Raw genomic sequence first — 22867 nt, forward strand, 5'->3', positions numbered from 1 at the left:
CTTGTCACGTTAACACTACACCTCTGACAAAAATCCACTTATCGACTCTCTTCAATAGAGCGATAAGTCCTCAAAATTGCTTCCATAGCAATATTCTTCTTCATATATAATTCGTCTAATTCCGACTTACGGTTTGAAAGTTATGACCTGTTCTTCGCAGCAAATTATGTTCTGAGGTCCGTCTGCAAGACTGGACTTCATCAGAACATTGGACTTAGCCTGAAGCCCGCCAAGCCCGCCTAAGGTTCGCCTCTGCATTACAGAGTCAAAGCGCACATGCTCAACTCTGCGTTTTCAACATCAAAACGCAGAGTTAATCGCTAAAACAGCACAACTGTGCGTTTTCAGCCTTTAAACAGGCTCAACTCTGCGTTTTCAATCTAGAAACGCATCTGCGTTTTCAACATCAAAACGCAGAGTTAATCGCTAAAACAGCACAACTGTGCGTTTTCAGCCTTTAAACAGGCTCAACTCTGCGTTTTCAATCTAGAAACGCAGAGTTAATCTTTAAAACAGCACAACTGTGCGTTTTCAGCCTTTAAACAGGCCAACTGTGCGTTTACAGGCCAACTGTGCGTTTACGGCTCAACTGTGCGTTTATGGGCTCAACTGTGCGTTTTTAGCCTGAAACAGGCCAACTGTGCGTTTACAGGCCCAGCTGTGCGTTTTCAGCCTCAGCTGTGCGTTTTCAGCCTCAACTGTGCGTTTTCAGCCCAGCTGTGCGTTTTTCAGCTCCAGCTGTGCGTTTTCAGCCCCAGCTGTGCGTTTTTCAACCTCAACTGTGCGTTTCAGGTCCAGAAACGCACAGTTCGAGCCCAGAACGCTGTTTTCAGCGTTTAACTCGTTCAAGCACGATTTGAACGGTTCCAGAACCGTTTTCTCCCCAAGATTTTAGGGGCGTTTTCAGCCCCAGCTGTGCGTTTTTCAACCTCAACTGTGCGTTTCAGGTCCAGAAACGCACAGTTCAAGCCCAGAACGCTGTTTTCAGCGTTTAACTCGTTCAAGCACGATTTGAACGGTTCCACAACCGTTTTCTCCCCAAGATTTTAGGGGATCACTACCCTATCATGGAGAGATTTATGGAGAGCAGTTAGACCCCATTAAACCCTCATTAAGGAGATATTTAAGGGGGCGGTTATACCCTTAATCCCCTATAAATACCTCAAAACTCAACTGAGTTCGGATCCTCTTTTTTTTGGAGGGGGGGAGCTGACTTTTTGGGGATCCTTGATCGAGCATCTTGCCGCGTTCTGCAGCAACAAGGAGTTTTGGAGACCAGCAACAGGAGCTTCTTCCTTGGCTTATTAACCGAACTTTCGGTTCAAATCAACTCTTTTTCAAGAGTTCAAACTCGTTCAGAGTTATCAACTCGATCAGAGTTCAAAACTTGCTCTGCAAGTTCTTCTAAAACTCGTTCAGAGTTATCAACTCGTCAAGAGTTATTTCAAAACTTGCCACGCAAGTTCTCCACAGCGTCAAATCGTGAGGAGAAGACATCGTTCCAGTGAATCAAGACGTTCGGATCGTCAACGAGAAGCAAACTCGACGCGAGCATTCGAGGGAGGCATCTCATCGCCACCGTGAAGAACCCAGAATTAAACAAAGGGGAGAATCAAATTCATTCTCCTCTCTTTTGTAATCGGAATCCAAATTGTAATCGATTTTGAGAGGAATACAAGTCAAATTTTTCTTTCATTATTTCTTTTACTGCAAATTTCCAACAAACAGTAGGCGAGTTGTGTAAAGGCGAAATTCCGCTATCCCAGTTGATTCTGGCTCGTGCAGGTGAGTTGGTCATTCAGGTGAGTTTCTTGCAAGCTTACAGAGGTATTTTTACCGTCTACAAGACCCCCTTCAAAGTTTTCAGACCTAAACCGGCTTGCGTGTGGTCTGGAATACTTTGAATGAAGAAGTTTTTTAGTGAAGTAAGCGCACTTGGTTTCTTTTAGGATTTTTAGCAAACCCTCAGCTATCAACGGGCCGGTTTGATATGCCTTTACCAATTACCGTTTGAATCGGGCTAGTCATACTATTCCCCTCAGTATGATGAGTTGTCGAGTAGTTTCTCTTAGACTTGATGCTAAGATTTCTATTCTAACCTTAGCCGTTCGAGGCGTGGTTTTAAGCTAGGTCATCTCTTTGGCGTTTTTAAAGCTTAGGACAAGTCGTGTTACTTGTCGTTTATCTCCAGGAGCGAATAGGCCGTTCAGGCGAAGTTCGGCTTTGGAGGCGAAATTCTGTTCGACTTGCGGATTTGGGTTGAATTTTCACAGGCGAGACCTTTCTTTTCGGGCGAAACTCGGTTCGGTGTGGGTGAGCCACGCGTCCGCTGGTGGGCTTCGTGCTTTCCAGCTAAGACGGCGTGGTTCTGTCACGTCGCGTTCTGATGCAAGCTTCGTGCTCCCCGTTTGAATTGTGGCCGTGGTGGGGCTCTTCGTCCCTCGCGCCCGATTCGGGCCGTTGTTGAAGATCGTGTTCAAGAACCGTCAGATCTTGTCCTTCTAGGTGAGATCCGATTCGTTCGGCCTTACCCTTCAACTGTTTTAGCATTGAACGGTCCAATCGAGTACTGAGTAACCATCTAGGATTCTTAGGGTATTTAACGCCCTTACCCTCTGTTAAGAGGATCTACAGCTCCTTTCATCGTCTTCCCCCAGAGTAAACCCAAATTTTCCCTTCCTCATACCCCTGATGACACCGAGGGTGAAGAGGGTCACTTCTAAGAAAAGGAAAGAACCGTCTTCTTCAGGCACTGCTGAGGCCGCCGTGGCCGAAAGTATCTTTTTGCCTTGGCCTTCGTGGGTTGAGTAGGTATTCTTCCTCCGACTCTTCCCTGTGTTTTTGTTGTGCTTTACAGGTCGAGAGGAGGCGCCGACTGCCGAGGAGCATGCGACCGAGCCTATTCTGATTTCGGACGACGAATCTGAAGGTCCTGCGACCTCCGCCGCCTCAGGCTCTGCTCCCCAGCCGGGAGCCGAACCCTGTCTCGAGATTCAACCCATTACGACGCTCGCTCCGGGTTAGGAGCATGCTTCCTCCAAATCCTTGCCCTGGCAGGCTCGCGTCGAAGAGTTTGAGGGCGCTGTGAGACAGGTGATTTCCCTCGTCAACCTTGGCCTGGGCAGCTTTGACGGCTTCAGACAATCCCTACTGGATCGCGTGGTCGACTTTCGACGATCGGGCGAAAACCGGCTCGCTACCCGTTGCATGCAGGAGTTGCGTCTCTTGGAGTCACGCATGATAAGGTTAGAGACATTGCTATGGGAAGGTCCGGAAGCCGACATGGAGTCTTGCCTGGTTCAGATCAGGCGTCAGGAAGCTTGGGAACAGGAGGTCCGTTCCAAAGAAATAACGGATTTGGAGTCGATCGCCAATTTCTGGGCGGGTCAACAACATTCGCTGGAGGAGCACATTATCGACCTCAATCGCACTATAGCTCGCCTGAGGGCCGAATTAGGACAGGCGGAGGCGAACTTGAAGGGGCTCCAGTACGACGTTGCAAAGGTCAGAAAGAACGCTGAGGCGGAAACTCGACGCCTCCTAGCCTTGCGCCAGGCAGACGCTGCCACCAGGTCAAGCTCTGAAGCCCGGGTTCGGAAGGCTGCCGAAGACAAAGCTCGGGAAGACCACGCGAGAAAGGTGGCGACGGCTAAAGAAGAGCTCTCCACTTTTAGCGTGTTCGACTGAGATCTCGGCCTTATGATTGTGTTAAGACATTTTGCTTATGACTCGTTTGCTTATGGAGTCATAACTTTGTTCAAATGTATTGTCTTAAAAAACTGGGTGCATGTTTTGCTTTTTCGAACGTAATATTATGACTTTCGTAGTTGCAAAAATCATATCTTTGTTCAAATGTACTGTCTAGAAGCATCTAAGGAAGTTTGTGCATCCTTGTTACGCATGCCTCTTTTCGGTATGTCGTCGTTCAGTGTTTTGTTTGCATAGCCGACGACGACTTAACATTGCAGGCGAAATTCCTCGAATAGTGGTGAGTTTATACTGCAGGCCGGTTCGAGTGATCGTGGATTAGTACTGCAAACCTCCTTCGGGAACGCTGGTGAGCGTCTACTGAAAGTGAAGCTATCTTGACGGCGAGTTCGTTGGAAGGCTAACTTCGGGAACGCTGGTGAGCGTCTACTGAAAGTGAAGCTATCTTGACGGCGAGTTCGTTGGAAGGCTAACTTCGACTGTTGGCGAACTCGGGCTACCGGTGAAACTCTTGTGATGGCGAGTTCACACGACCGGTGAAACCTTAGAGGTGTCGAATTCGTCCCACAGTCGGAGATCCAACCGTGGGCGAAACTTCTGCCACACGTCTGTCTGCGAGCCTAAGTGTTTGTCAGCTAAGGCCCTGCGGGCGCATTAACGCTCATTAATGGTGAGGCGACAGGACGCTTCGCCTCTCGCGTCCAATCCGATCGGTCGGTTTGGGGTCCCGAGAAAAGTGGTCGCTCATTATTATCGCTGAGCTCGAAGCGTCGCAGGACACCTGGACCGCTCGATCGTTTGAGGGAAAGATCACGACCGTCGAATCTTCTGCTATATACATAGAATGTACTTGCCGTCTTTTCGGTACAATCCTCTTTCTTTCGAGATAATTCGCCAAAGGAAGAGAACTGCTGCAGGACTTCTCCCTGACTCATGGCTTCCGACTCCGACCACAGCGTTTCTGAGGGCGTCGGGTCTTCCGCCACCGTCGTCGATGTCGGTGCTCCGCCTGCTTCCCCCGCGAATTCGGTGCAGGGGTCTTCTGCCCCAGACCCCACAGCTCACCCTGCCTTCGAAGCTCTCCAGAAGTTGGAGGGATTGGTGCACGACATCGGCATCTCGGTCGGCATAGGTGACGGGAGGTATTACGATGCGCTCCCCCTCGTGGAGTCGGGTCTGAAGGTGGTCCGCCGCGAGGGTGGTGCCTTGGCTGAGCTCGGGTGCCTACGCAAGCAGTGCAAGGCGGTGCGGGACCGGATGGATGCTTATCTGGACACCGCTTTCTTCAAAGACGCCGGGTCCCTTCGTGGTGAGGCGATGCTGTTGGAGCTCGAGCAGGAGAACAGGGCCATCTGCCGTGCTGCTGAGGAGGTGGATCGCTCGCTTCAGCTCCTCCGCCAGGAGGAAGAGGAAGACGAAGCCACCCTTGCCAAGATGCGGCAGAAGCAGGCAGAGGCGGCGAAGGCCCGGCGTGCGGCGGCCCTGGCGGCGGTCAAAGCCGAGGTTGCTGCCTTCAGCCTATTGAAGCTCCTCTGAGGCTCGCCTCCTCTCTGCTCTCTTTTTTTTTGTTTATAACTTAGCTGGTGCCATGCGCATCATGACTAAACTAAAAACTTATGTAAATTTTGGCCCGTAGTGGCTCTTTTGCTTTGCTTATCCTTGCTTTGCATGCACATCTTCACATCTTTCTTTTTTTTATCTGCGCTGTTTGGCATTTGAGTTGAATTTTGGCGAGCCTCTGACTATCTCGTTTTGGACTTAGTCGTTTTAGGCTCTTATTCTGCCTTCGGTTGCTCACAGCGTGGGATCGGGTTAACTCCGATCTTCGCGTTGTAGCTCACATGGGATCGAGAGAGCCACACTTGGCTTGCAGCGAAGGACAATCGTTCACTCATGCGGCCAACTGAAGAGCCCAACTGCGATTCACCATTCGGCGAGTTGTTGCCTGGGGAACCGACAGACAGGTTGTTTGCCGAACCGCCTTGGACAATTGTCGTCGTTTGGGAACATGACAATTGATTGTTGTAGGAGCCATCGCGTGGTAGACTGCTACCCATCAGTTATCCTAAGGGAATGTTAGAATATCTGGAATAGGTCAAATAGTTCAGGGACGTAGGAGTGTGACTATTGACAGAAGTAATAGCACGTTGCGTGGTAGGCTATTACTTAGGCTGTGCTATTCATAGGAATAACGGCGCCAATCATCAGAGGTGATCATTAACCTGATGGGGTCTTGTCGCGATTAGAGCAACTGTGGTGACCTACCATTCTCCAGAAGAGGATTGATAAGTGGATTTTGCCAGAGGTTTAATGTTAACGTGACAGGAGCTGTCGTGATTGGAACGACTTTGAGGACCCACCATCCTTTAGAAGAGGATTGATAAGTTGATTTTGTCAGAGGTTTAATGTTAACGTGACAGGGACTGTCGTGATTGGAACGACTTTGAGGACCCACCATCCTTTAGAAGAGGATTGGCGGGGGACTGTGGCTCTGGTCCTAACTATCTGAAGGTTTGATCAAGTGGGCGTTTGATGCCGCCCACCTGAGATGCTAATCTCGCCTGTTTTGAGTGGTTCGCCAAGACAGGAAGCCTAGCTCAAGAAGTAGATTTCGCCTAGACTGGTAGGCTTGCTTGATATGATTGATTCGCTTGATCTGAGCGATTCGCCTGTACTGAGCGGTTTGCCTGTACTGAGCGATTCGCCTGATCTGAGCAATTCGCCTGATTTGAGCGATTCGCCTGTACTAAGCGGTTTGCCTGTACTGGGCGGTTTGCCTGTACTGGTACCCTGGCTCAAGAAAGGAAGTGCAGGAATAGTTTTACCTCTTATACCAGTTGGAGGGTTTGAGGGCCAGTTTAAACTCATGCACTCATGGGAGTTAATGAAGAAGAACTAAGGGTAGTACTTCTTCAGATACTTGCCATTGATGGGCATCATGATCTTATCACCATTCGGCTTGACGAGGCGATAGGCGCCGTTCGAGTAGACTGTCTCTACTACGAACGGTCCTTCCCATTTGGATTGGAATTTCCCCTTCTTCTTGGAAGTGAGGATCATTGGTCGGCGAATGGAGAGCACCAGCTCTCCCTCTTTAAAGGCTCAGCGTTTGACTTTCTTGTCGAAATTCTTGGCCATTCGAGCTTGATAAAACTCAATGTGCTATTGAGCTTCCAGTCGTTTGTCATCCAATGCTTCGAGCTCTGCGAGTCGCAGTTGGTGATTTTCCTTGGCCGTCATCCATGTTGCTAAGGCGACGCGGAGGGATGGAATTTGAATCTCTAATGGCAATACGGCTTCACAACCGTATACCAATGAGTAGGGCGTGGTGCCAGTCGGTGTGCGAACCGTTGTGCGATATGCCCACAGGCTCTCACCTAGCTTTTCGTTCCAATCACGTTTGCTAGTGGAAGTCAGCTTGGTTAAGATCTTGATGATCGTTTTGTTGAAGGCTTCGGCCAAACCATTCGCTGAAGGGTTATAGGCCGTGGAAGAGAGGTTCTGTATTTGGAATTTGTCACAGAACCTGGTGAATGCATGGCTAACGAATTGCGTGCCATTGTCATGAATAATACGTCGGGGTACGCCGTATCGGTATATGACATGGTGCTTGATGAATTTGATCACGTCATTAGTTTTGACCTCTCTTAAGGGGATGGCTTCGGCCCACTTAGAGAAGTAATCGGTGATCGCGAGGATGAAGCGATGGTCTTTCGCCGATGGTGGAGATATTGGCCCGACTATGTCCATCCCCCATGCTTCGAAGGGCCAAGACGCCCTCGTCGGGTGCAGATCCTCAGGAGGCTGGTGTATGTAGTTAGCGTGGATCTGGCATTCGTAGCATCGCTTCGCATAAGCGACTGCGTCAGTAACCATCCCAGGCCAAAAGTAGCCTATTCTCCGCAGGCGATCCCAAAGTTTGGGTCCAGGCTGATGAGCCCCGCACGCGCCATCATGGGCTTCGCGTAGGGCCTCTTGCGCCTCTGCCTTTGAAAGACAGCGAAGCAACAAGCCGTCGTATGACCTCCGATACAGCGTTTTAGTGGTTGAATCGTAGTAGAACCACGAGGCACGCCGTCGGATAGACTCTCGTTTCTTCGAGTCTTTGGGCAATATGCCGTATAGGACGTAATCGATGATCGGGAGACGCCAGTCTTCCTGATCAGGCTGATCTGGTGTTTGATGGGTGGCATTCGCCTCTGGGATCTCTTTTAGTCGAAAGAGTTTTCGGCTAGCGACCGTGACTCGTTGGGTCGTTCCCAAAGGCTGGGCCAAGTTAGCCGCCAAGGAAGCGAGAGCGTCTGCATGCGTGTTCCTGGAACGGAGCACGTGCTCGATGCGGAAACTCTCAAGCGACTCCACTAGTCTGATATCCGCTTTGTGGAGCGGGATGAGATCGTCGTTCCTGACTTCATACTCGCCGGTCATTTGCTTAACGATGAGTTGGGAATCGCCGTAAGCTTCCAGATGCTTGATCCCTAACTCCCTGGCCAACTCGAGCCCTATGAGCAACGCGTTGTACTCAGCCACGTTGTTGGTGCACGGTTCCGTCAAGGAAAAGGCCCGGGGTAACACGTGGTCATGCGGAGAGGTGAGGACCACCCCCACTCCTACAGCGATAGAGCCGCTCTTGCCTGCACGAGACGCGCCGTCGAAGAACATCTGCCACACCTCTGGTGACGAAGTCACATTGGCTTCGGGAGGCTCATCTGGCAGGTCTTCAAATAGATCGGTCTTCGCCCTCAGCAGGTGACTAGCCATGAGATCGCAGATGGCTTGTCCCTTGACTGATTTTTATGGCATGAAGTGGATGTCGTATTGAGAGAGCAGAAGTGCCCACCTGGTCAGGCGCCAGTTTAACGCTGCAGGTTGTGTCATGAAGACCCGAATGGGGTTCATCCGGGAAATGACATGGATCGTTTGGCCAACCAAGTAGTGCCGCATTTTTTGGATGGCGAACACCAAGGCTAGGCATTCCTTCTCGACCATTGGGTACCGCTGTTCGGCACCCTGCAAGATTCTGCTCAGGTAGTAGATGCCTTGCTCATGGCCTGCATCGTCGTTTTGTGCCAAGAGGGCGCCTAGAGAATGTTCCATGGCCCGTATATATATGAGGAACGGCCTCCCTGAGATTGGCGCCACAAGGACAGGCGAGTTTGAGAGATAAGCTTTGATCTCTTCAAAGGCCTTTTGGCATGGCTCATCCCAGACGAAGGAGGTACCTTTCTTCATCAGCTTAGAGAAGGGTTGACATTTGCCCAAGAGATTCGAGATGAATCTTCGGATATAAGCCAGTCGTCCTTGAAGGCCTCTCAGCTCTTTAAGATTTCGGGGTGGTTGGAGCTCTTGAATAGCTCGCACCTTGTCTGGATCAATCCGGATTCCTTTCGTCGTGACGACGAAACCGAGGAATTTACCGCTAGACATCCCCAATCGAACATCGTCTTCAAGTCTTGGAGGTGGTCCTCCTTGTGGCGACTCTTCACGACCAGGTCGTCTACATAGCATTCGACCGTTTTTCGCAGATGATCTCGAAAAATCATACTCATGGCGCGCTGGTAGGTTGCGCCAGCGTTCTTGAGTCCGAAAGGCATAACGGTTGCGCCGGCGTTCTTGAGCCCGAAAGGCATAACGGTGTAGCAGTACACCCCCATAGGAGTTCTGAATGCAGTGTGCTTCTCGTCCTCGGGGTGCATTTTGATTTGATTGTACCCCGAGAAGCCATCCATGAAGGACATCCTCTCAAATCCGCACGTGTTGTCAATGATGACATCCGTGATGGGCAGAGGGAATTCGTCTTTAGGGCACGCGGCGTTGAGGTTCCTAAAGTCGATGCAGATGCGGATCTTGCCATTCTTCTTCAAGACCGGAACAATATTCGCCACCCAGTCGGGGTGTTGCTCCTCTCTGATGAAGCCGGATTCGATCAGCTTCTTTACTTCAGATTCGATCGCCTCCATGATTTGGGGGCGAAACCGCCTCTGCTGTTGTTTGACTGGCTTGGCGTCAGGGCTGATGTTGAGGCGATGCGTGGCGACCCGCGGATCCAGGCCAGGCATATCCTCGTAATTCCAGGCGAAGACGTCAATGTATTCCCGTACGAGGGCGATGAGATCCTCTTTTTCTTGAGGAGGCAGACTGCCGCTGATGAATATGGGTTTGGGATTCGCCTCGGTACCCATGTTCACCTGGAGGACTTCGTCTTCAGTTGGTGGTTCGCGCTGTTCGAAGCGACTGTTCCACTGGGCGCTAACATGGCGATCCCATGTCTCGTCGTAAAGTGGAAGTCGTTCGTCCTCTGCCATTCCGGCGGGGTCTACTGTAGCCATGTTGACTGTAAGGCCATCGAACAGATCCCTTATGCTGACGTCGGAGTCCCAGGCCGAGGTTGTTGACGACTGATCTCCTGAACATGCGTAATCGGAATCCTCATCGACGTAAAAACAACATTCTGATGAGGAGGAGGAGTAGCCTAAGCCTCTCCTAGTCCTGTTGAAGTAATTTGAGGGCTTCCCTTTGGGGACGTAGGCGGGTTTGATGACCGTCTTGCGTCCTCGGCCGTAATTCAGGCCCTCCAAGCGAGTGAGGTCGTACCCCATGTTGCTCATTATGCGTTTCGCCACTCGACTGTATTGCGAGAACTGGGGCGCTGGGTCTTCGTCCTCAGATTCGTCCCATAGCGTACGTAGGGGACGATCGATTCGACCGAAGATGATGTCTTTTCGATACCTCTTCCGTGCTGGCACGACGAATACAGCTCGCGATGGCTCGATCAGTCGCGTCTTGAAGACGTATGACGAACATACCGGCAAGTGTAGAGAAGACTCACTGTAGAGTGTCGACCATGAGTTATTAGGTGCGTCGTCTTCGGACGAGGAGCAAGACGACAAATAAGCAAGGTCGGATTTCTCATTCATGATAAGCTTCTCTGCCTGAACGGCGTTAGTTACATGGTGACTCTCATAACCAATTACAATCGACTCAAAGTCGTTCAGAATTAAGCTGTCACCGTATTCAGGTTCGCTATCCGCCTCATTGCCACTTTCCAGTTCTTCCACCGGTGGCTGGTCGGGGTCCTGGTATAGCAGAGAATCCGCGAAGTAGTTCTCGACGCCCTTAAAGGGGTGTTTGTCAGCTACTACCGTTCTTACCCGCTCGTAGCCGTCCACGTACTTCAAACACTGGTGTAGCGTGGATGGAACGATCCGGTTGCCATGAATCCACGGACGCCCCAGGAGTATGTTGTAGGAGGGTTCAGCATCGATAACGTAGCACGTCACCTCCGTCTTCATGTCGCCTATCCGACATTTCAGGCGGATTTTGCCGAGTGGCCGAGTCCCTGTGGCGTTGAACCATGAGATCGCAGATGGCCTGTCCCTTGACTGATTTTTGTGGCATGAAGTGTATGTCGTATTGAGAGAGCAGAAGTGCCCATCGGGCCAGGCGCCAGTTTAACGCTGCAGGTTGTGTCATGAAGACCCGAATGGGGTTCATCTAGGAAATGTCTTCACCCCCAGTGGGTGACTAGCCATGAGATCGCAGATGGCTTGTCCCTTGACTGATTTCTGCGGCATGAAGTGGATGTCGTATTGAGAGAGCAGAAGTGCCCACCTGGTCAGGCGCCAGTTTAACGCTGCAGGTTGTGTCATGAAGACCCGAATGGGGTTCATCCGGGAAATGACATGGATCGTTTGGCCAACCAGCATTCCTTCTCGACCATTGGATATCGCTGTTCGGCGCCCTGCAAGGTTCTGCTCAGGTAGTAGATGCCTTGCTCGTGGCCTGCATCGTCGTTTTGTGCCAAGAGGGCGCCTAGAGAATGTTCCATGGCCCGTATATATATGAGGAACGGCCTCCCTGAGATTGGCGCCACAAGGACAGGCGAGTTTGAGAGATAAGCTTTGATCTCTTCAAAGGCCTTTTGGCATGGCTCGTCCCAGACGAAGGAAGTACCTTTCTTCATCAGTTTAGAGAAGGGTTGACATTTGCCCGAAAGATTTGAGATGAACTTTCGGATGTAAGTCAATCGTCCCTGAAGGCCTCTTAGCTCTTTAAGATTTCGGGGCGGCTGAAGCTCTTGAATAGCTCGCACCTTATATGGATCAATTCGGATTCCTTTCGTCGTGATGACGAAACCGAGGAATTTACCGCTAGACATCCCCAAGAATGACTTAGTAGGATTTATCTTGAGTTGATGAGTCCTCATGAGTTCGAACATCGTCTTCAAGTCTTGGAGGTGGTCCTCCTTGTGGCGACTCTTCACGACCAGGTCGTCTACATAGCATTCGACCGTTTTTCGCAGATGATCTCGAAAAATCATACTCATGGCGCGCTGGTAGGTTGCGCCAGCGTTCTTGAGTCCGAAAGGCATAACGGTGTAGCAGTACACCCCCATAGGAGTTCTGAATGCAGTGTGCTTCTCGTCCTCGGGGTGCATTTTGATTTGATTGTACCCCGAGAAGCCATCCATGAAGGACATCCTCTCAAATCCGCACGTGTTGTCAATGATGACATCCGTGATGGGCAGAGGAAATTCGTCTTTAGGGCACGCGGCGTTGAGGTTCCTAAAGTCGATGCAGATGCGGATCTTACCATTCTTCTTCAAGACCGAAACAATGTTCGCCACCCAGTCGGGGTGTTGTTCCTCTCTGATGAAACCGGATTCGATCAGCTTCTTTACTTCAGCTTCGATCGCCTCCATGATTTGGGGGCGAAACCGTCTCTGCTGTTGTTTGATTGGCTTGGCGTCAGGGCTGATGTTGAGGCGATGCGTGGCGACCCGCGGATCCAGACCAGGCATGTCCTCGTAATTCCAGGCGAAGACGTCAATGTATTCCCGTATGAGGGCGATGAGATCCTCTTTTTCTTGAGGAGGCAGACTGCCGCTGATGAATATGGGTTTGGGATTCGCCTCAGTACCCATGTTCACCTGGAGTACTTCGTCTTCGGTTGGCGGTCCGCGTTGTTCAAAGCGGCTGTTCCACTGGGCGTTAACATGGCGATCCCATGTCTCGTCATAGAGTGGAAGTTGTTCGTCCTCCGCCATTTCGGCGGGGTCTATCGTAGCCATGTTGACTATAAGGCTATCGAACAGATCCCTCACGCTGATGTCCGAGTCCCAAGCCGAGGTTGCTGACGATTGATCCCCCGAACATGCATAGTCGGAATCCTCGTTGACGTAAAAACACAAATCCAACGAGAAGGAGGAGTAGCCTAAGCCTCTCCTAGTCCTGTTGAAGTAATTTGAGGGCTTCCCTTTGGGTACGTAGGCGGGTCTCAACCCTTCGTTTGGACGAGCGGGTTTGTAAGGTGTCGCCTATTTTCTTGCCTTTACGTTTATCCGCCAAATGGTTATGGCGAGGCTCGTCAGCCTTCGAGGATTCACTTACTTGGGTAGGCTCGCTCGTTCGAGGTGACTTATTCGCATCAGGGATGTGACCTGAGAAGTGAAGTCCTCCTGAGCGGGTGGCCCTACCTTCCTCGGTCGGCGCTCTTGACTTGGAGAGCCTTCCGACGTCGGGCAGTTTGCCTTCTCGTCTAGCGTTTCTTGGGCATGTACAATGATTCAGGCCATTGTGAGAAATGGAGGTTTGGTCCTCCTGTCTGACGAGCGTTTGCCACCGCTGTTGGCTAGCTCTCCCAGCGAGGAGAGCGTCACCGTGGGCTGTGGCAGTGCAGTTTGTGCCGGAGTGAACCGGCGTTCCCTTTGGGACAGGTGTCTGCGGGGATCGCTTGGTGACCCATTTGGCAGACCCTTGCCCCTTGCGCTCGATCTCCGACTTGGCCTTGATCGATTGCGAGGGAGCGGGTTCCCCCGACAAGACTCGGGTGGAACCTTCAGGCGCGGAGGCTTTGACCGTTTGAGGTCGGCTTCGGCGTACGACTCTGTGGCGTTTGCGGGACGCATCGCCACCAGAGGATGACGAAGACAAGTACTCTTCGTACTTGGCCTGGTCGAACTCAATCTCCAGGGACTCTACGGTCATCCCAACAGCAACTTCATCAAATTGAGCCACCACCATTTTGTTCGATAAAACAGCTCCTCCCACTGTGGTCGCCATCTTCTGTAGGGTGTAAATTTGATTTCCCAAAAAACAACAACGAGTTTCGTTTGTATTGATAAGAAAGCTTATTACAAACTAATAATCAAATGTTTACAACATAAGCAGAGGGAATGCCCTCTTTGTTTTGTGTGGGGACTTTAGGTGGCTATAGGACGCTTCGCTCGATGCTCGTGTCGAGTCTGCTTCCCTTAGACCGTTCGATCGAGGTTGCTGGAGAGCTTCAGTACACAGTAGAAGCTCGAGTCGAAAGAGTTCGAGTCTGCTTAGTTCGCCGGCGATCGGAGCTCGGAACTAAACAGCTCAACTGCTTTTCTCCAAGTTTTTCGACCTCTCTCAAAGTTTGCTGGAAGAGGCTTTTAAATGGAAGAAGGACAGATTGGCTACTCCTTGAATTATGGATGTGACCATACATTGTTCGGAGATATCCTGCTGTTCATTCGTACCACCAGTGGTCATTCGAAGAGCTGCGCTCCGCATCACGTTACGTGGGAGTGGGAAAGCCCCTCCTCGTATGCGTGACAACGGCTGTCGGATGCTTGCGTGGATCTGACCAACCACCGAGCGCCGGCGGCTCTTGCCCTTTGCTTGGATAACTGAGGTCACATTTTATGAGAGTGCAGGCTGCTTTGACATCTGTCTGCTCACCTGTACTGTGGGCGGCTATTCGGCGGGCCTGGAGTGTCGTGCCTTCTCTCTTCAGGTCGAGAGAGGTGGGAAAGCGTGTCCCTGACACTCGAGTGGATTTGGACAGCTTGCCGAATGCTGGCGGATTCGTCTCTTGACTCAGACAGTCCGAGGTGAGTTGCATTTATGAATGCTCAGGTCGACTCGACACCTGCCCCGTCCTTCGTACTATAAGCGGTTGCTTGACGGTCTTGGAGTACTGTGTCCTCTCCCTTCGGGTCGAGAGAGGTGGGGAAGCACATCTCAGCACGTGGGGTAGCGGATACCCAGCTGTACCGACAGCCTTGAGGTTTGCGGGTGGATTCGATCTTGGACTCGGGTAGGCGAGTTGTGTAAAGGTGAAATTCCGCTATCCCAGTTGATTCTGGCTCGTGCAGGTGAGTTGGTCATTCAGGTGAGTTTCTTGCAAGCTTACAGAGGTATTTTTTACCGTCTACAACTCTCTTGTTGTGCTGTCAAAGTGCTGCCAAAATTTTTGTTGTGCGCAACAAGTGGTATCAGAGCCTATATTTCAGATTTAGGGTTTTGGAATTAGATGGAGGAAGAATTTTTGTGTGAAACTTGGTTCTTGGAGTTCTAGGCTTCGGCAGAGATAGCATTATGAGTTACCATTGGAGATTTTGCTTTCCTCGTGTGGACAAGAGATCTATTTGGAATCCGATCTAGGGTTCAGTTAGGCAATTCTTAATTTCTATCAAATTTTGATTCTTTCTCTACAACTTGGAGTTAGTTTGCAATGGGAGAAGAAGGTGAAAGTAGTAAGTCGATGGTGAGTACGGGTCAAGTTGGTTTTCAGAACACCAAAAGTAGTGTGGTGAAGTATGATGATAAAATCAACTTTAGTTTGTGGATGAGCGATGTACAAGATGCTCTTAATGCTCAGAACTTGGAGCAGACCATCATGGTCCACGAGAGACCACCAAAATATGAAGAGGCGATATGGAAATAGATGAATAGGAACGCTTGTGGGGTGATCAGGCCCTGTTTAGAACAGGAGCTGAAGTATGATGTGACTAGGGTGACGTTTGCGATGAAGATGTGGGAAATTCTCAATAATAAGTACCTTACGAAGAATGTTGAGAACATGTTGCATTTGTTGCGTAGGTTATTCAGATTCCAGATGTCCAGAGGCACCTCGCTTGCGGCTCATGTGACCAACTATACGAAGTTGTTGTCGAACTTGGCGAATGTTGATGAAAAGATATCAGATGTGTACAAGGCTATTATCTTATTGCGCTCCTTACCGGATGAGGAGTATGACACATTTGTGCTCACTTTGTTGAACAGAAGATCTTCTATCAGCTATAGTAAAATTACTAATGCATTGATGAATTATGATTTGAGGAGGAAGGATAAGAAGACTTCTCGTGCTAGTACTTCAGGCGAGGCCTTGTCGACGAGAGGCAGAAGCCCATATTCGAAAGGTGGTAATAGAAGGAGGTCAAAGTCAAGAAGCCGCCACCAATTAGCAAAGAACCAATGTGCATTCTGCAAGGAGAAAGGACATTAGAAGAGAGACTGCCCGAAGCTCAAGGAGAAGGAAAATAATAAGAAAATTAGCCCGAAGGCCAATGAGGTAAATATTACGAAAGGCGATGATTCCGATGATTCGAGCTTTTCTCTATTGATTACTTCGGAGGTGAACCATGCAGATGCATCAGATTGGATGCTTGATTCCGACGCTACTTATCATGTGACCCCTAGGCGAGATTGGTTTGCATCATTCGAGAGATTCGATGAGGGTGTTGTTGTCATGAGAAATGATCAATCATGTGGCATTTGTGGGATAGGTACCGTGCGGATTCGGATGCACGATGGAGTAGTTCGTGAATTGAAGGAGGTAAGATTTGTTCCTCAGCTGAAGAAGAATCTTACGGATGCACGATGGAGTAGTTCGTGAATTGAAGGAGGTAAGATTTGTTCCTCAGCTGAAGAAGAATCTTATCTCAGTTGGAACTTTGGAGGCGTGAATTGAAGGAGGTAAGATTTGTTCCTCAGCTGAAGAAGAATCTTATCTCAGTTGGAACTTTGGAGGCGAAGTGATTCAATGTGACCTTTGAGGATGCTGTAGCAAAGGTTACTAAGAGATCTTTAGTGGTGATAAAGGGAGTCTGTAGTCGGAACTTATATTATCTGAAGGGGAGCACCGAGATTGGTCAGGTTGTTTTAGCTATTTCAGAGGCAGACATGAGTAGGCTTTGGCATTATAGGTTGGGATACATAGGTGAGAAGACACTGCAGGTGCTGTGCAAGCAGGGACTACTAAAAGGAGCCAAGAGTGGAAAAGTGGATTTCTGTGAGCACCGTGTTCTTGGCAAAAAAATGAAGGTGAAGTTCGAGATTGCTATTCATAGGACGAGTGGCATCATGGACTACGTGCACACAGATATTTGGGATCCCACCAAGACTGCATCACTTGGTGGTCGATATTGGTTCGTCACGTTCGTTGATGACTATTCTAGACGATGTTGGGTGTACATCATGGCAAAGAAGAGTGAAGTTCTAGATATATTCGTGGAGTGGAAGAAGAGGTTGGAACTGTAGACTGGGAGAAAGATCAAGACGTTACGATCCGACAACGTTGGTGAATACACATCAGACCCCTTTCTGCAGCTATGTCGAGACGAGGGTATAAAGAGGTACTTCACGGTTAGTCATACACCACAGCAGAATGGGGTGACAGAGAGGCTAAATCGGTCTTTGCTGGAGAAGGTATGATGTTTATTGTCGCAGAGTGGTTTGGAGAAGATTTTTTGGGCTGAGTCACTTACATATGCGAGCCACCTCATTAATAGGCTGCATTCATCTGCGATTGAGGGGAAAACCCCTATGGAGAAGTGGTCGGGAGAGTCAGCACATGATTATGACCAGCTCAAGGTATTTGGGTGCCCTGTATTTTATCATGTGAGAACAGATAAATTAGAACCTCGAGCTAGGAAGGCCATATTTGTAGAATTCAAGCGCGGTGTCAAGGGATACAAGCTTTGGGATCCAGTTGATAAGAAGATTGTGCTGAGTAGAGACGTCACGTTTGATGAGGCTTCTATCTTGAAGCTTCCCAGCTCTCATCAGGTGGAGAGTGACCCGACGGAGGAGATATCGCAGGTGGTGGAGTTCGATGCAGCTCCACATTGTCCAGATGGTACAATATCCATTAGAGTGCCGACTGAGGTGATGCTAGGTGAGCACGATGGTGACACGAAGGATACGGGTATTGATATGCAGGATCAGAGACCGACGGCTCAGGTTCAGGATTCTATTATGGTCCAGAGACAGAAGAGAGATATACGGTTACCAGCACGGTATTGCCGACACAGTTGCGTACGCACTTCCGATGGAGAGTATCGATGAGATGGTGCCTACTACATTCAGAGAGGCCAAGCTGAGTTCGGAGGCTGATTCGTGGCAGGTAGCTATGCAGGAGGAGATGGAGTCTCTTCATAAGAACGATACATGGGAGCTGGTTGAGCTTCCAAAGGGGAGGAAGGCAATTGGTTGTAAGTGGGTATACACAAAGAAGAAGGGCATTAAGGGCACTCCATTGAGGTTCAAAGCTAGATTGGTTGTGAAGGGCTATGCACAGAAGGAAGGTATTGATTATAATGAGGTTTTCTCTCTGGTGGTAAAGCACTCTTCGATTCGGGTTTTGCTAGCTTTGGTGGCACAGTATGGATTGGAATTAGATCAGTTGGATGTGAAGACGATATTTTTTCATGGTGATCTTAATGAAGAAACATATATGACTCAGCCATTGGGATTCCGAGCTGCAGGGAAGGAAAAATTAGTTTGCAGATTGAAGAAATTGCTATACGATTTGAAACAGTCTCCTCGACAGTGGTATAGGCGATTCGATGGTTTTATGATTGGTCATTCGTACACTCGAAGCCAGTTTAATCCTTGCGTATATTTTCGCAAGTTGAAAGGAGGTACGTACATCTATTTATTACTTTATATCGATGACATGTTGGTTGCCTCTATTTCCAGATCTGCTATAGATGAGTTGAAGGCACAGCTTTCAAAGGAGTTTGAGATGAAGGATTTGGGTGAGGCGAAGCGTATTTTAGGGATGGAGATCGACAGAGATAAGAAGAAGGGCAGAATTTGTTTGACACGGGTGGCTTATTTGAAGAAGGTTCTACATCATATTAGCATGGATACGAAGCCAGTTAGTGTACCATTGGGAGCCTATTTGAAGTTTTCAGCTGATCTTTCACCGAAGACAGTTGAAGATCAATAATTAATGTTGAAGACTTCATATGCGAGCACGGTTGGGAGCTTGATGTATGCAATGGTATGTACGAGGCCAGATTTATCACAGGAGATGAGCATGGTTTCGAGATACATGCACGATCCAGGAGTGGGTCATTGGGACGCCGTGAGATGGATTTTGAGGTACATTCGAGGTACGCTCAATGTAGGTTTAGTTTATGAGTGGGATACTACAGGTGGGCAGTTATGCATTGATTACGTTGATTTGGATTATGCCGGGGATTTGGATAATAGCCGGTCTGCGATAAGGTATGTGTTCACTTTGACCCATGTGCCGGTGTGTTGGAGATGCACCTTACAGTCTACAGTGGCTTTGTCTACGATGGAGGCAGAGTATATGACGATTACGGAGGCTGTGAATGAGGCTATTTGGTTTCGAGGACTTTTGGAGGAACTTGGTATATCGCAGCGGTCCGTCACTATTCATTGTGATAGCATGAGTGCTATCTATTTGGCGAAGAATTAGGTTTTTCATGTGAGTGTAGGCTGTCTAAAAATCATAATAGATAGCTGATCCCCCATCAAATACCGGTGATGGAAGTTACAATCTGACGACTTCCAGAAGGCTATAATTTAAAGACTTTTACGTAGATCGATGAATGTTACAATCTGATGACCTTCATAACAACTAATGAAAACTCTAATCAACAGCCTTCACGATCAACATCGGGAGTTATAATCTGATGACTCTCATATTTTTAAGGAGCCAAGACGAAGATTACAAGATGACGGTCTTTATAATATTCTAGCAAAAGAGACTACAAATTGACGGTCTCTTCAAATCCAGATGCAGAGCTCACCTGTGCGTCCCAGATTCAAAACGCATAGCTCGTGGCTGTGTTCCCGGAACAAAACACATAGGTCCTCCCTGCGTTGCCACACTAAAATGCGGAGGTCCTCCCCGTGTGTCAGCAACAAAATGCAGAATTCATCCCTGCGTTGCAATATCAAAATGCCGGAGTCGAACCTGCGTTGCAACATCAAAACGCGGGGGTCAGACCCGCGTTTTTTGCGTTTGACTGGTTCTAACAGAACCTGAACGGTTTTAAAAAAACCATATCTCCACTTAATAGGGTCGGTTATATCCCATTATAGAAAGATTTTAGGGGGGGTTACACCCCTTAAACCCTTGAACAGTTCTAAAACCGTTTCCCACGATTTGGGGCGGTTACACCCCACTTAGGAGTAATTTAAGGGGTAGTTACACCCCTTAATCCTCTATAAATAACTGAAAATTAATTCAGTTCAGGGGTTCGAGCAGAGGGGATTTGGCTCTCGGTTTGGGCTAACATTTTGGATCTGAGACTTGGCAGCAAAGAAGATCCTTCATCCTTCGGCTGGAGCTTTGGAGATCGGCAACAGGAGCTTTCTTCATCCTTGGTTTATTAACCGATTTTGGTTAAATCAACTCTTTTATAGAGTTTTAAACTCGTTCAGAGTTCAAAAACTTGCCACGTAAGTTCTCCATAACGTCAAATCGTGAGGAGAAGACCATGTTCCGATGAATCAAGACATTCGGATCGTCAACGGAGAGCAAAGTCGACGCGAGCATTCGAGGGAGGCACTCCATCGCCACTGTGAAGAACCCATAATTAAACAAAGGGAAGAATCCAGATCATTCTCCTCTCTTTTGTAATCAGGAAATCCAATTGTAATCGAGATTGAGAGGGTTGTAATCATTCTTTTTCTAAGCAGTTAGAGAGAATAAATCAAATACGATTCTTTCATTATTTTTCTTATTACAAATTTTCCACCAAACAGTCAGGACGAAGCATATTAATGTTCGTTATCACTTCGTTCGAGATGTTCTTGAAGATGGTGATGTGGAGATTATGAAAGTCCACACAAAGGATAATCAAGCGGATATGCTCACAAAGGTGGTTCCGAGCAACAAGTTTGATCATTGTCGAAAGTTGTTGCATATTCGTGATTGTTGAGGTTGTTGGCGGCCATTTGGGTGAACTATGTGAGGCTTGATTCTTTGGACAAGAGGATACGTAGGTAGTCTTTTCGATGCAACCATTTTGGATTAGTTAGTTTTGATGGGGGTGAAATTGTTTGGATTCTCGTTCGGGTTCTCGATTTGTTGTGGATTGAGTCCGTTTTCGTGAATTGTGTTGGCCTTCTTGTTTTGATGATGTTTAACAAATAATTTATGACTAATGTTGTTTGTCTAGTATTTATGTTTTTCGTATTTATTCTAGGCAAACAACAAGTTAGAGGATGGATGGATTGCGCCATAATGATCATATCAAATGGAGGTTGGTGGAATAGTGGTTGAAGCTATGCAAATTCAAGTTGAAGATCCAAGTTCAAGCTTCATCCGCAAGTGTACCAAGTTGAGCTCATTGAAGACCTTCATCAAGCTTGGGTAATTTAGTTTAGGAGTTTATATTATGTGTGTTAGTACTTTAAGCTCAATCATATACACACATACACATTTTGGTTTTGTATATATAGTTATATATATACATATATGTTTTGGTTTGATAGTTTTCAAGTTTTAATATGAAACAATTTAATATAATTAGAAAACATATTTTTGTTTCATACTTATATGCATATATATGATTTCATCAATATCAATTTTATTTAGTTTAATGAAATCATGTTTTAGTGCATTATATGTGTATTTTGATAAAATACTACATTCATTGTTTATAGACTTCATAACAATAGTTTACATCTTTCTTCAAATTTATAAAATCATTTTGTAAAGTTTCAAAATATGGTTTAGGCAAAATATCAAAATTCATATGTTTACATTTCTATGTTTTGGACCTCCTTGCAAAATAATAATATTTTACATTTGGGAAGTCCTTTTTGAAAACTAATTTTTATAGCATGTGTATTATCATGTCTACAATCATTTCCTAAAGTTTTATATTTTTCTGAATTTATTTGATATTTTTAAATAGGGTTTTAAAATCAAAAAATCAACTTTCAAACTGTTCTGTTCATGTATCAGTTTGCGGTTGACCGCCACGGTCGACCGCACCTAAGTTTTTACCTGCAGAGTCAAACAGAAACTTTCGTGATCGACCGCCACGGTCGATCGTCAGCTCGAATTTTCCCACGGTCGACCGCCAAAGTCTCTGGAAAATTCTCAGGGTCGACCGCGAGATTTTCACGGTCGACCGCCGTTCACTCCAACGGTTATTTTGTATAGAATCTAATTTTCGATTCTGTTGGCTTTTTGGTCTTTTTCTTTGGGGGGTTTTGTTGTTGTTTTCTCTTCCTATATAAACCCCCAAACCCCTTCTATCTCAGAAACCCAATGGAAAGTTTTAAAGAAGTTAAAAAAGAGTTTTAACAAGGGTTTTAGTTGGGTTTAAAATTTGTTTGGTTTATGAAGATTGTTTTACAAGTGGAGAAGATCATCTACATTGTTTGAGCTTCATTTTAATCCTCCTCTCCATCTTGTTTTTTTAGAGAAGATTTCCTAAACTCTATTTCTAGCTATTTACTGTTTTATTCATAATTTCTATATGCTAGAATTATATTGAGTTTAGTTTTGATTTGTTTCTCTTTGCTTACACACACACAACCATTGAGCTTATTGTATTTATATTCATAGTATAATTGAGTTGTGAATTTGTGTAACTTAGAGAGTGAGCTTATAATTCGTTCTCATCCATTGTAGAGAATAAACACTTTGTATTGAGCCTATCTTGTGAGATCACTTTGTAATACACTTGTACACCGAGAGAAGTGTGTGGCGAGAGTCGGGGATCGTCCCAAGAGGAATGGCGTCGGTTGACGAACCTAGGGAGAGGTTGTATCCGAGCACTTGAGGGAGACACGTCTAGTTCAATACTTGAGAGGGTGTAGAGTGGGATTACAAGAGTGTGTGAGTTGTAGAGTTTTCGGTAAACTAGAAAACCGTATTGTGAGGTGTAAACATTGTTCGGGTAAACGTAGAAAACCCGGTTGTGATAGTGGAGATCTCCTCGAGGTGAGGAGCGGAGACGTAGGTCGTGGGGACCGAACACCGTAATCATATCATTTGTTTGTGATTGCATTGACGCACTTATTTTTATGTTCATATCTTATATCGTCTTTGTTTATTGCTTGTTGATTATATTGCCCACTATCTAGTTTAGATTATTTACCCTTGTATTAATTATATATCCTTGCATATA

This window comes from Asparagus officinalis, chromosome 7, assembly GCF_001876935.1.
Source record: "Asparagus officinalis chromosome 7, Aspof.V1, whole genome shotgun sequence".
NCBI lineage: Eukaryota > Viridiplantae > Streptophyta > Magnoliopsida > Asparagales > Asparagaceae > Asparagus > Asparagus officinalis.